Genomic DNA, 10,819 nt, shown 5'->3' with positions numbered 1-10,819 from the left:
TTTGCATGAAGAATCTTGTCGTTTGAATTCATGAGTAAACTTGAGCGTAATGCTTTTCTAACGTGACCGAGTATCAAACTCCTGCTCAGATAATTCCTTCTACAGGAAGGCACGCAACAGGGTCTTGGCTTCGATGAGGTCTGGAGCTGGAGCAGGGCAGGTATATGTACCAAAGTTGTGGTACTATAGTAAACTGAGCTTCCTGGATGAACACCTGGAGGTAAGGGAGTCACTTTCTAGCCTTCCCCCCAGAAGTAACAGAAGGTCCAGCCTTCCCTCCAGCCTTCCCTCCAGCCAACCTGCTGCTCCCTCTGCAGATGAGCCCTCTCAGCAGCCTTCCATCCTGGATGAAGATCCGGATTTGCCCAGCTGGAGCCAGGTATAGTATTTTCAATGTGCAAATGTGTGGTGTTTAAATGTTGTTAAAGAGATGTAAATTAAGATGTTAAAGGTAAAAAAAAGGTAGAGATAAAAGTGTTATACAGATCATTTGTCAGTATTGGCCAGGAATGATTTGTGTGTGATTCCAAAAAAAACATGGGTCACAATGATTGGCTTAGCTAAGTCGTGAAAAAAAGAATGCAACAGTCAGGAGCTGAAAATTGAGTCTTATTTTTAAAAACCAAAGTAAAACTGTACTTTTTTTACATACACAGGACAAGACCAGCCAGCAGGAGGATCGGGAAAATGCCAGGCAGGAGGAGGGCAGGGTGAGTGGCTTGGAGGAGGCTGCAGGCCCAAGTAACTTGGACGAGGTGGCAGGCCCAAGTGGCTTGAACGAGGTGGCAGGCCCAAGTGGCTTGGACGAGGTGGCTGGGCGAAGTACCAGGTGTCAGGTGCCTCCTCTTCGCCAGCGTCCAAGAAGGCAGGTGAGGGATACGAGGGTGCGTGACGCCTCACTGGCCCTCATTCGGGACGCCCATGCATGCCTTCAGCAGCCTCCCACTGCTCAGGAGGGATTTGTTACTGTTGTTTTGGCCAAAATGGCAGAAATGACAGTGGACCAGCGCTTACTCTTTGAGGGACTCCTCATCACCCTAGCAAATCAGGGATAAATAGACAAGTGATAAGCGCTTCAAATATGTGATTGTGATCACAACAAAGGATAATACCAATAATAAGTGCACAAACACAATAAATAACTGCACTGTGATTAGTGAGGTAAATATCAACTGGGAAAAAACCCCAAAAATAACACAAGGATTGTGAACCTAGAATGGTAAAAATAGATCTCTGTGCAATTGGAAGTGTCCAAAAGTAGTAAAGTGCAGATGCTGAAACTTCAATAAATAAATAAATAAATAATTGAAAGTTCAAATGTGACAGACAGTCTTTAAACAAGGTGAGTCAGAAGGGGTAAACTTCTAAATCTCTGCTTTCTTCCCTCAAACGATTGGTGGACTATCCTCATGGGTAATGTAGTGCCCTTACCTGCAGGGTGCTATATATGGGCATATAGTGTTGTCTCCACACTGTGATGATCTTGCGTCTCCAACTGTGGGTCACTCCTGCTGCTCCAGCTGCTGGATATCTCCAGGCTCCGTGGTCCAGAGTGAGAGGTGGGATGAGGGGGAGAGAGAGAAGAAAGAGTGCCTCCGATGGTGTAGTAGGTTTAAGCTTGAACGCATTTATTGTGGCAAAAAATAAATAAACAGAACAGGGATGGGCGCATGCAGTAATACGTTTGAATTTCCCGGGGACGCGGCGATCTACGTACCGCCTGACGTCCGATGGCCTCCGGCTTGTGCGGGTGTGTATCTCGGTCTGACTAGGGAGTCAGACCGAGATACACACCCGCACAAGCCGGAGGCCATCGGACGTCAGGCGGTACGTAGATCGCCGCGTCCCCGGGAAATTCAAACGTATTACTGCATGCGCCCATCCCTGTTCTGTTTATTTATTTTTTGCCACAATAAATGCGTTCAAGCTTAAACCTACTACACCATCGGAGGCACTCTTTCTTCTCTCTCTCCCCCTCATCCCACCTCTCACTCTGGACCACGGAGCCTGGAGATATCCAGCAGCTGGAGCAGCAGGAGTGACCCACAGTTGGAGACGCAAGATCATCACAGTGTGGAGACAACACTATATGCCCATATATAGCACCCTGCAGGTAAGGGCACTACATTACCCATGAGGATAGTCCACCAATCGTTTGAGGGAAGAAAGCAGAGATTTAGAAGTTTACCCCTTCTGACTCACCTTGTTTAAAGACTGTCTGTCACATTTGAACTTTCAATTATTTATTTATTTATTTATTGAAGTTTCAGCATCTGCACTTTACTACTTTTGGACACTTCCAATTGCACAGAGATCTATTTTTACCATTCTAGGTTCACAATCCTTGTGTTATTTTTGGGGTTTTTTCCCAGTTGATATTTACCTCACTAATCACAGTGCAGTTATTTATTGTGTTTGTGCACTTATTATTGGTATTATCCTTTGTTGTGATCACAATCACATATTTGAAGCGCTTATCACTTGTCTATTTATATTTGATTTCTGTGTTATGTGAACACTCTTAGATATAGCTGCCTCAGATATACTTTATTTATGATCACTGCTTTATTATCATAACTGTATACTCACAGTAGCGCATTGAATTTTTTCACTTATTATTCACTAGCAAATCAGGGGGTGAGGGGTCTTCTCACGGAGGACACTGTCATTTGCAGACATGCCCATCCTCAGACACCAGCTAACTCACAACCTCCTCCACCTTCTTCTTCTCATGCTACTTCTCAACCTCCCCCACCTTCTTCTTCTCATGCTACTTCTCAACCTCCCCCACCTTCTTCTTCTCATGCTACTTCTCAACATTCTTCTTCCTCTTCTTCTCCTGCTCATTCTCAACATTCTTCTTCCTCTTCTTCTCCTGCTAATTCTCAACATTCTTCTTCCTCTTCTTCTCAACATTCTTCTTCCTCTTCTTCTCCTGCTCATTCTCAACATTCTTCTTCCTCTTCTTCTCCTGCTCATTCTCAACATTCTTCTTCCTCTTCTTCTCCTGCTCATTCTCAACATTCTTCTTCCTCTTCTTCTTCTTCTACTGCTCCTACTCCACCTTCTTCTACTGCTCCTCCTCCTTCTACTGCTCCACCTCCTTCTACTGCTCCTTCTACTGCTCCTTCTACTGCTCCTCCTCCTTCTACTGCTCCTTCTACTGCTCCTCCTCCTTCTACTGCTCCACCTCCTTCTACTGCTCCACCTCCTTCTACTGCTCCTCCTCCTTCTACTGCTCCTTCTACTGCTCCTCCTCCTTCTACTGCTCCACCTCCTTCTACTGCTCCTTCTACTGCTCCTCCTCCTTCTACTGCTCCACCTCCTCCTCCTCCTCCACCTCCTCCTCCACCACCTTCGTCTACTCCTCCTCCACCACCTTCGTCTACTTCTCCTCCTGGCATGAGTACTACCCCTGTGGCACCACCTCCAGCCAGGCAGAAGAGGAAGGCTGCTGAGAAGGCTGCAGAGAAGGTCAAAGAGCAGGCTGCAGGGAAGCCACCAAGGAAGGCCTTGAAGAAAACAAGAAAGTGACTCCCTTACTTCCATGTGGTGTACCAGAGTTCAGGCTGCTATAGTACCACAACCTGGTGACATATGCCTGCCCTGCTCCAGTTTGTGACCTCGGGGAGTCCAAGACCTTGATGCGTTCCTTCCTGAATGAACCTCTCAAGTCCCCATTTTGGCCTCCAACTGCTCACCAGTCACATCAGGCCACACCTGGCTGTGCCCAAATGGCAGCAAGCTCTCCAGTGCTGACTTTTGCTTAGTTACTTTAGTTTTCTAACCAAAATAAATGGTAAATTTTGATTTTACAGTTCATACTTGTCCTTGTTTTTTTTGGCAAAAAAATTTAGCTTGTGAGAAGGCAGGTTATGTTTAAAATAAAATGGGATATAAGGTGTAATTTGAAAGGGACAGATGAGATAAGACAAAGCAATAAGGTTTCAATGGGGGGAACTTGACATTCCAAAAAAAAAGAGGATTTGCATGTTTGCTAAATTATAAATTAAGGGGAATATTAAGAGCAGGATTTAAAACACAGGACCAAAATAAGGTGACAATTTTTTAAGAAAATATAATTGAGATCAGTAAGAAAAAGGTTCCACAAAATTTAACAGAACTCTGTGTGAATATCATAACAAAAGCAAAAAAGAATATTGCTGTTTTGTGCCCTTACAAATAATTGGGTAAAGCGCTGCAAATAAACGATGCAATAATGTTGGAAGCGGGACGAATGTGCTATCTCCATTCCAAACGCTACTTTTACCGAGGGTGTTCTCCAGTGTCTAAGTTTTTCACAGGTTTCTTAGCATACACACGACCGAGTTTCTCGTTGATAAAACAGCCCGACGAAGAACTCGTCGATCCAAAATCCACTCCCGTCGAGAAAATAGAGAACCTGCTCTCTATTTGCTCGACGAGTTCCTCGGCGGCTCCATCGGGCCGAAAGTGTACACACAACAGAGTTTCTCGGCAGAATCCGGCTCTGACCGAGTTTCTCGCCAAATTCTGCCGAGAAACTCTGTCGTGTGTACGAGGCCTTACTCTTCAACTTCAAACTTCCCCCCAGGAGACTGTTCACATTCTCCTCTGCTATAGGCCACCTGGGCCAAAATCGCAGTTTTTGCCATCATTAACGGAGTTTATATCCACTTATACCCTTAACAGCAAACACCTTTTGCTGCTCGGGGACTTTAATCTGTGGGCCAACTCCGCACAGGATCCCATTGCGGACGCCTGCATTGATCACCTGGAGGGATTAGGGCTACAGCAACTTATATGCGGGCCAACACATGCTTCAGGTCACACACTTGACCTAATTTTCAGACAAAATCTGAAAATAAGCATTTTAGAAAATGAACCATTGCCATGGACAGACCACCATGCAATTAATTTCATAATCTCCAAAATGCCCCCAGTGATAAAAGCACCCAAGCCGGTGACAATACACTGGGCTAGATCTCAGAAGAAGCTCCATTCGGAACTCTTCAAATCTACCTTGGGAAACAGAATCAAAACAATCCATCCACATCAAACAGCCGCAGATACACTGGATGCCATAAACGCAGCCCTGCTACAGTCAGCCGATTTAGTAGCACCGAAACGCAAAGCCTGCATCCGAAAAAGAAAGTCCGGCTGGTTCAACAACCAGCTGTCTATTCTGAAGCAAGAGCGCAGAAGGGCGGAAGCCGCCTGGAAAAGAAGCCCTGCAGAGGATAACCTCATCATCTACAAGGCAATAACAACACGATATCATAAAGAAATCTTCAAGGCCGAGAAACATCATTTTTCTATGGCGATTAACAGCGCCCTAAACCGCCCCCGCGAACTCTTCAAGATGGTCACCCAGACCATGAATCCAGGATGTCTTGAAGTCCCCAACTCAGACACCCAAGAGTTCTGTAATGAACTATCGGATTTCTTCATCAACAAAATAGAAAGAATCCGGGAAAGCATCATGCAAAACAATACCCCCCTCAACCCCACCATCAATCAACCACAAAACACCCACAGAAACGTTCTACAATCAACAAAGTTCACTCTGGAACCGATCTGCATCGATACCACAAAAAATATCATTGGTGCTTTGCGGAACAGTACATCGCCCAATGATATCATCCCCACAAAACTGCTGAAGGAATGTGCCGACATCCTGGCACCACCCATCACACAGCTTATAAACCAGTCATTTAAGGAAGGCACAGTGCCATCCCTGTTGAAAGAGGGCACAATCCAGCCCATCTTGAAAAAACCTAACCTGGATCCCAAGGACCCAACTCACCGCAATCCCATAACAGGCCTAAATGTTTTCTCCAAGATAATGGAGAAAGTAGTGGTTCAACAGCTGCAACAGCATCTAGATACCCACAATCTACTGTATCCATTACAATCAGGCTTCCGTCCCGGACACGGGACAGAAACGGCCTTACTCAAAATATGGGACGATGCCCTCGAGGCCGCAGACGAAGGAGAATCTTGTCTCCTGGTTCTGCTGGACCTAAGCGCAGCCTTTGACACGGTAGACCACAAACTGTTACTGATGCGACTAGCCAAGGTAGCAGAAGTCGCAGAAGGTGATTTACCATGGTTTTCTTCCTTTCTTGAAAACCGATCACAAACAGTTAAATTGGGTTGTTTCACGTCGGAAAAGCGCACGGTGTCATGTGGAGTCCCCCAAGGATCCCCCCTGTCACCGGTGCTTTTCAACATCTATCTTCGCCCTCTCTTTGATATTATCAGTAGCCAAGAACTACTCTATCACTCTTATGCAGACGATACGCAACTGTATTTTCGCATCTGCAACAAAAAGGATCATCATCCCAGTTTAGAGAAATGTCTCTCTTTGATAGAAAACTGGATGACTAATGCCGCATACACACCATCACTTTATGTGATGAAAAAAAACGACACTTTCTGTGAAGTAAAAAATGACGTTTTTGAAACTTCAATTTTCAAAGACGAAGTTGCCTACACACCATCGTTTTTCTCACAATGTTCTTGCAAAGTGAGGTTACGTTCCACCACGTTTTACCATTGAAGCTTGCTTCATAAGTAGCTTCTGGGCATGCGTGGATGAAAAAACGTCTTAGAAAACAACATTTTTTGCTACACACGGTCAATTTCTGTGAAGTAAAAAGTGCACTTTTGAAAAACGACACATAAAATTGAAGCATGCTTCAATTTTTTTTGGTCGTTTTTTACAAGACATAAAACGACGTTTTCCCCCACACACAGTCAATTAAAGTGATGTTTTTAAAAACGTCATTTTTTTTCATCACATAAAGTGATGGTGTGTACGCGGCATAAGAGTTATCTTAAACTCAACAGTTCAAAAACAGAACTCCTTATGTTTCACGCCAGCCGAAAGAGTCAACTGGCAACAACCTGGACACCGCCGCCCATTCTGGGCCAAATCATCACCCCTAGCTCCAAAGTCAAAAGTCTCGGGGTCATCTTCGACACCTTCATGACAATGGACGCACAAATAGGGTCAGTAGTCAGCGGAGCGCACCATCTGTTGCGCCTACTACGCAGACTTATTCCATTTATCCCCAAAGAAGACGTAGCAGTCGTGGTGGGATCAATCGTTAATTCCAGACTGGACTATGCTAACACCCTGTACCTCGGACTCCCAAAGTACCAAATCTCCCGTCTGCAAGTCGTTCAGAATACGGCCGCCAGACTGGTGACTGGGAAAAAAAATGGGAATCAATCTCACCTTCGTTGAGAACCCTTCACTGGCTGCCAGTAAAAGACAGAATTGCATTTAAAGCACTCTGCCTGACACATAAGTGCATCCATGGGAAGGCTCCGCAATATCTTTGCGACAAGATAGAACCTCACAATTCGAAAAGCGTTCTGCGATCCACCGACCAAAATCTGGTCAGGGTACCAAAAACCAAATACAAGTCCAAAGGAGAAAGAAGGTTTGCTTTTCAGGGTCCTAGACTATGGAACGCTTTACCAACCAGCATTCGGTTGGAGGAAAACCACCTGACTTTCAGAAGACAGATCAAAACTCTGCTCTTTTGATGTCATGAGACACGAACAACTAGCGCCCAGAAGCGATTCAGTTCGCATGCGCCGCGCTTTATAAGTTTTTCATTCATTCATTCATTCACTCATAAGTGCCCATCAGTGCCGCCTATCAGTGACCATCGTCAGTGCTCATTAGTGCCACCTCATTAGTGCCACCTTATCAGTGCCCATCAGTGAAGGAGAAAATGTATTTTAACATTTTTATAACTGAAATAAAAAAAATAAAAATGTTCAGTCTTTTTTTATATTTTTAGCAAAAAAAAAAAAAAAAAAACAGATGTGATTAAATACCACCAAAATAAAGCTCTATTTGTGGGAACAAAATGATAACAATTCTGTTTCTGTTCACATGTGTAGCATGACCACATGAATTGTTATTTAAACAGCGGCACTGCTGAAAGCTAAAAATTGGCTTTGGGCAAGAAGAACGGAAAGTGCCCGATATTGAAGTGGTTAAAAAAATAAAAATTCAAATTTTTAATTTCAAATTTTGAATAGCATAAAATAGAATAAAATAGAAAGATTATAGCTGTCATCCAAAATCCAATTTCAAATATCAAAATTTGAAATAAAAATCAAAAGCTGAATTGATTAAAATAGAATGAAGTTGGAAACAATAGAAAGAATATAGCCGTCATCCCAAATTTGAAATTTGTAAAGAATAGAATAAAATAGTAAAAATATAGCCATTTTCCAAAATTTGTATTGAAAATACAATAAAATAAAATATAAACGTGTATAGTTGTGTTTGGACAATCACATTTTGAAATATGACTTTTGAATAGAAATTAATCAAAAATAATATAGAAATAATATAGCCATCTTCCAAAATGTCAACTTTAGAATATAATAAAACAAAATAGAAAAAAAATACAGTAGCTTTCATCCAAAATTCAAATTTTGAACTTCAAAATTTGAATTCAATAGAATAGAATAGAAAAGTAGGAAAATAGCCAGCTTCTTAAATTCTAATTTCAAAAAGAATAAAAAAAAATAGAAAAATGCATAGCTAACTTCCAAAATTTTAATTTTACAGTTCTTATTTTGAATAGAAGAGACTAAAAGTAGAAAGAATGTAGCCAGTTTCCAAAAATTGTATTTCAAATAGAATAAAAAAATAAAAATCTGGCTTTCAACATTCAAATTGTACATTTCAGAATTAGAATTTTGACTGGAAAAGAATCAAATAGAAATAATATAGCCATATTTTTAAATGTAATCTTCAAATTGTCAATATAATAAAACATAATAAAATAGAAAGAATATAGCTGGCCATAGAAATTTTAATTTTGAAAGAATACAGACATCTTTCAAAATTCCAGTTTTGAATAGAAAAAAAAAAAAAATATTAGAATAGAATAGAAATAATATAGCAACCTCCTTAAATGCAATTTTTTAAAGTGAGTTTCAAAGTTTGAATACAATAGAATAGAAACTGTGGGCCAGATCCACAAAGAACTTACGCCGGCGTATCTCGAGATGCGCGAGGTAAGTGTAAATATGCCCAGGCGTATCTATGCGCCGTATCCCCAAAACGAGATACACCTGAAAACCAGATTTTTCCGACCAACGTAAAAAGATTACACCGGCACATCGTGGGCGCAAAAATACGCGAGACGCATCATTGTTTTGCTATGCAAATATGCAAATGAGGGAGATACGGCGATCCACAAAAGTATGTTTGTCCGGCGCAGGCTACGCGCTGTGCGCATCAGCTGTACGTCCGGTCTAAAGTTACCCCTCATAAAAGCAGCTTTAACTTTGCACCAGACATGTGCAGGTCAGCTTCAGCAGCACCGTTAGGGACGAGCTGAGCAGCCACACTTGCAGGACAACAATCTGTATGCCAACATGCCAGGGGCATCCATGGTCATAGCTATACTACTGGCTTTAGATGCGCGTAGAAGGAGGAGGAAACGGAGGAGGAGGAGGAGGGCACGGGAGAGGATATATCGCACACGCATAGACGTCTTTGGCATGTGTGATTCTGAGGTGTATCGCATCTTCAGATTCACCCCTACTGCCATCATGGAATTAACCACAGCCCTGCATGATGACATCACCAGCACAACACACCGCTCACATGCAGTGCAGCCACTGGTCAAGGTACTGGCAACACTCCATTTCCTTGCCAGTGACTCTTTTCAGAGTGGAGTGGTGGCTGGGATGGCACAATCCTCCATTAGCAGATGTGTGCACCAGGTTATCCCTGCAATCCTCAAACGCATGGCCAACCAAATCATCAGACACACCCAGGAGGACGACCAGGTGAAAACAATGCGTGATTTCTACAGAATTGCAGAACTCCCACGCACTGTGGGGGCCATTGATTGCACACATGTGGCACTACAGCCCTCCCGTCAGACAGAGCACCTATACCGCAATCGGAAACATTGGCATTCCATCAACGTACAGGTGATAGCCGATGCACAATGCCTCATATGGCACGTCCGTGCCAAACACCCAGGATCCAGCCATGACAGCTACATATACCGTCAAAGCTCCATCCCAATGGAATTTGAACAGAACATGTATGGGGACAGCTGGCTGGTTAGTGAGTGACATGGGTGTCAGGCATGTCTGCCCCCCCCCCCCATGATGCTGACATCACGAGGGGCACATGCATGACTAACATCCTCCTGTCTTTTATCTTCCAGGTCATGCGGCATATGCACTTGGACCCCATCTCATGACTCCATTCCGGAATCCCCAAACCCCAGGAGAGCAAAGATACAATGAAGCACACGCACGTACCCGTGGAGTGGTAAGTCCCATTTCCGATGCCTGGATAAGTCGGGGGGTACCCTGTTGTATTCCCTAAACTTTGTGTGCCAGATCATCGGTGCATGTTGCATGCTGCACAACTTCGCCGTGAGAAAGGGCCTGGAGATTGACATACGTGATGACCTGACCCCCGAACCAGACAATCCCCCCTAACCGAGGGTCCCCCGTCTTCTGAGGGAAGAGCAGCCAGGAGACACCTCGCATTAGGCATCTTTGCACGTTAAACCCACACATTAATCATGGCACAATGAGAATGCATGCATGCACACCACTGTGGTCCCTAGCACAGACACATCACATCCTCATCAAATTGGATTAGCACAAGCCCACCATACAGGACTTGGGAGCAGCAACGCCACGCCAATGCTCCAATTATGTCACTGTACATTCATACACCATTCACACGGACCTGGGGATCACTTCTCCCTGGTCCTGGGGATCCCTTTTCCACCACAACTGAGGGTGACACCCCTTTTCCGGCAGGAATGTCACC

Source organism: Rana temporaria, chromosome 1, assembly GCF_905171775.1.
Source record: "Rana temporaria chromosome 1, aRanTem1.1, whole genome shotgun sequence".
Taxonomy (NCBI): Eukaryota; Metazoa; Chordata; class Amphibia; order Anura; family Ranidae; genus Rana; species Rana temporaria.
The sequence above is the reverse complement of the archived record's forward strand: the minus strand, read 5'-3'. Positions refer to the sequence as shown.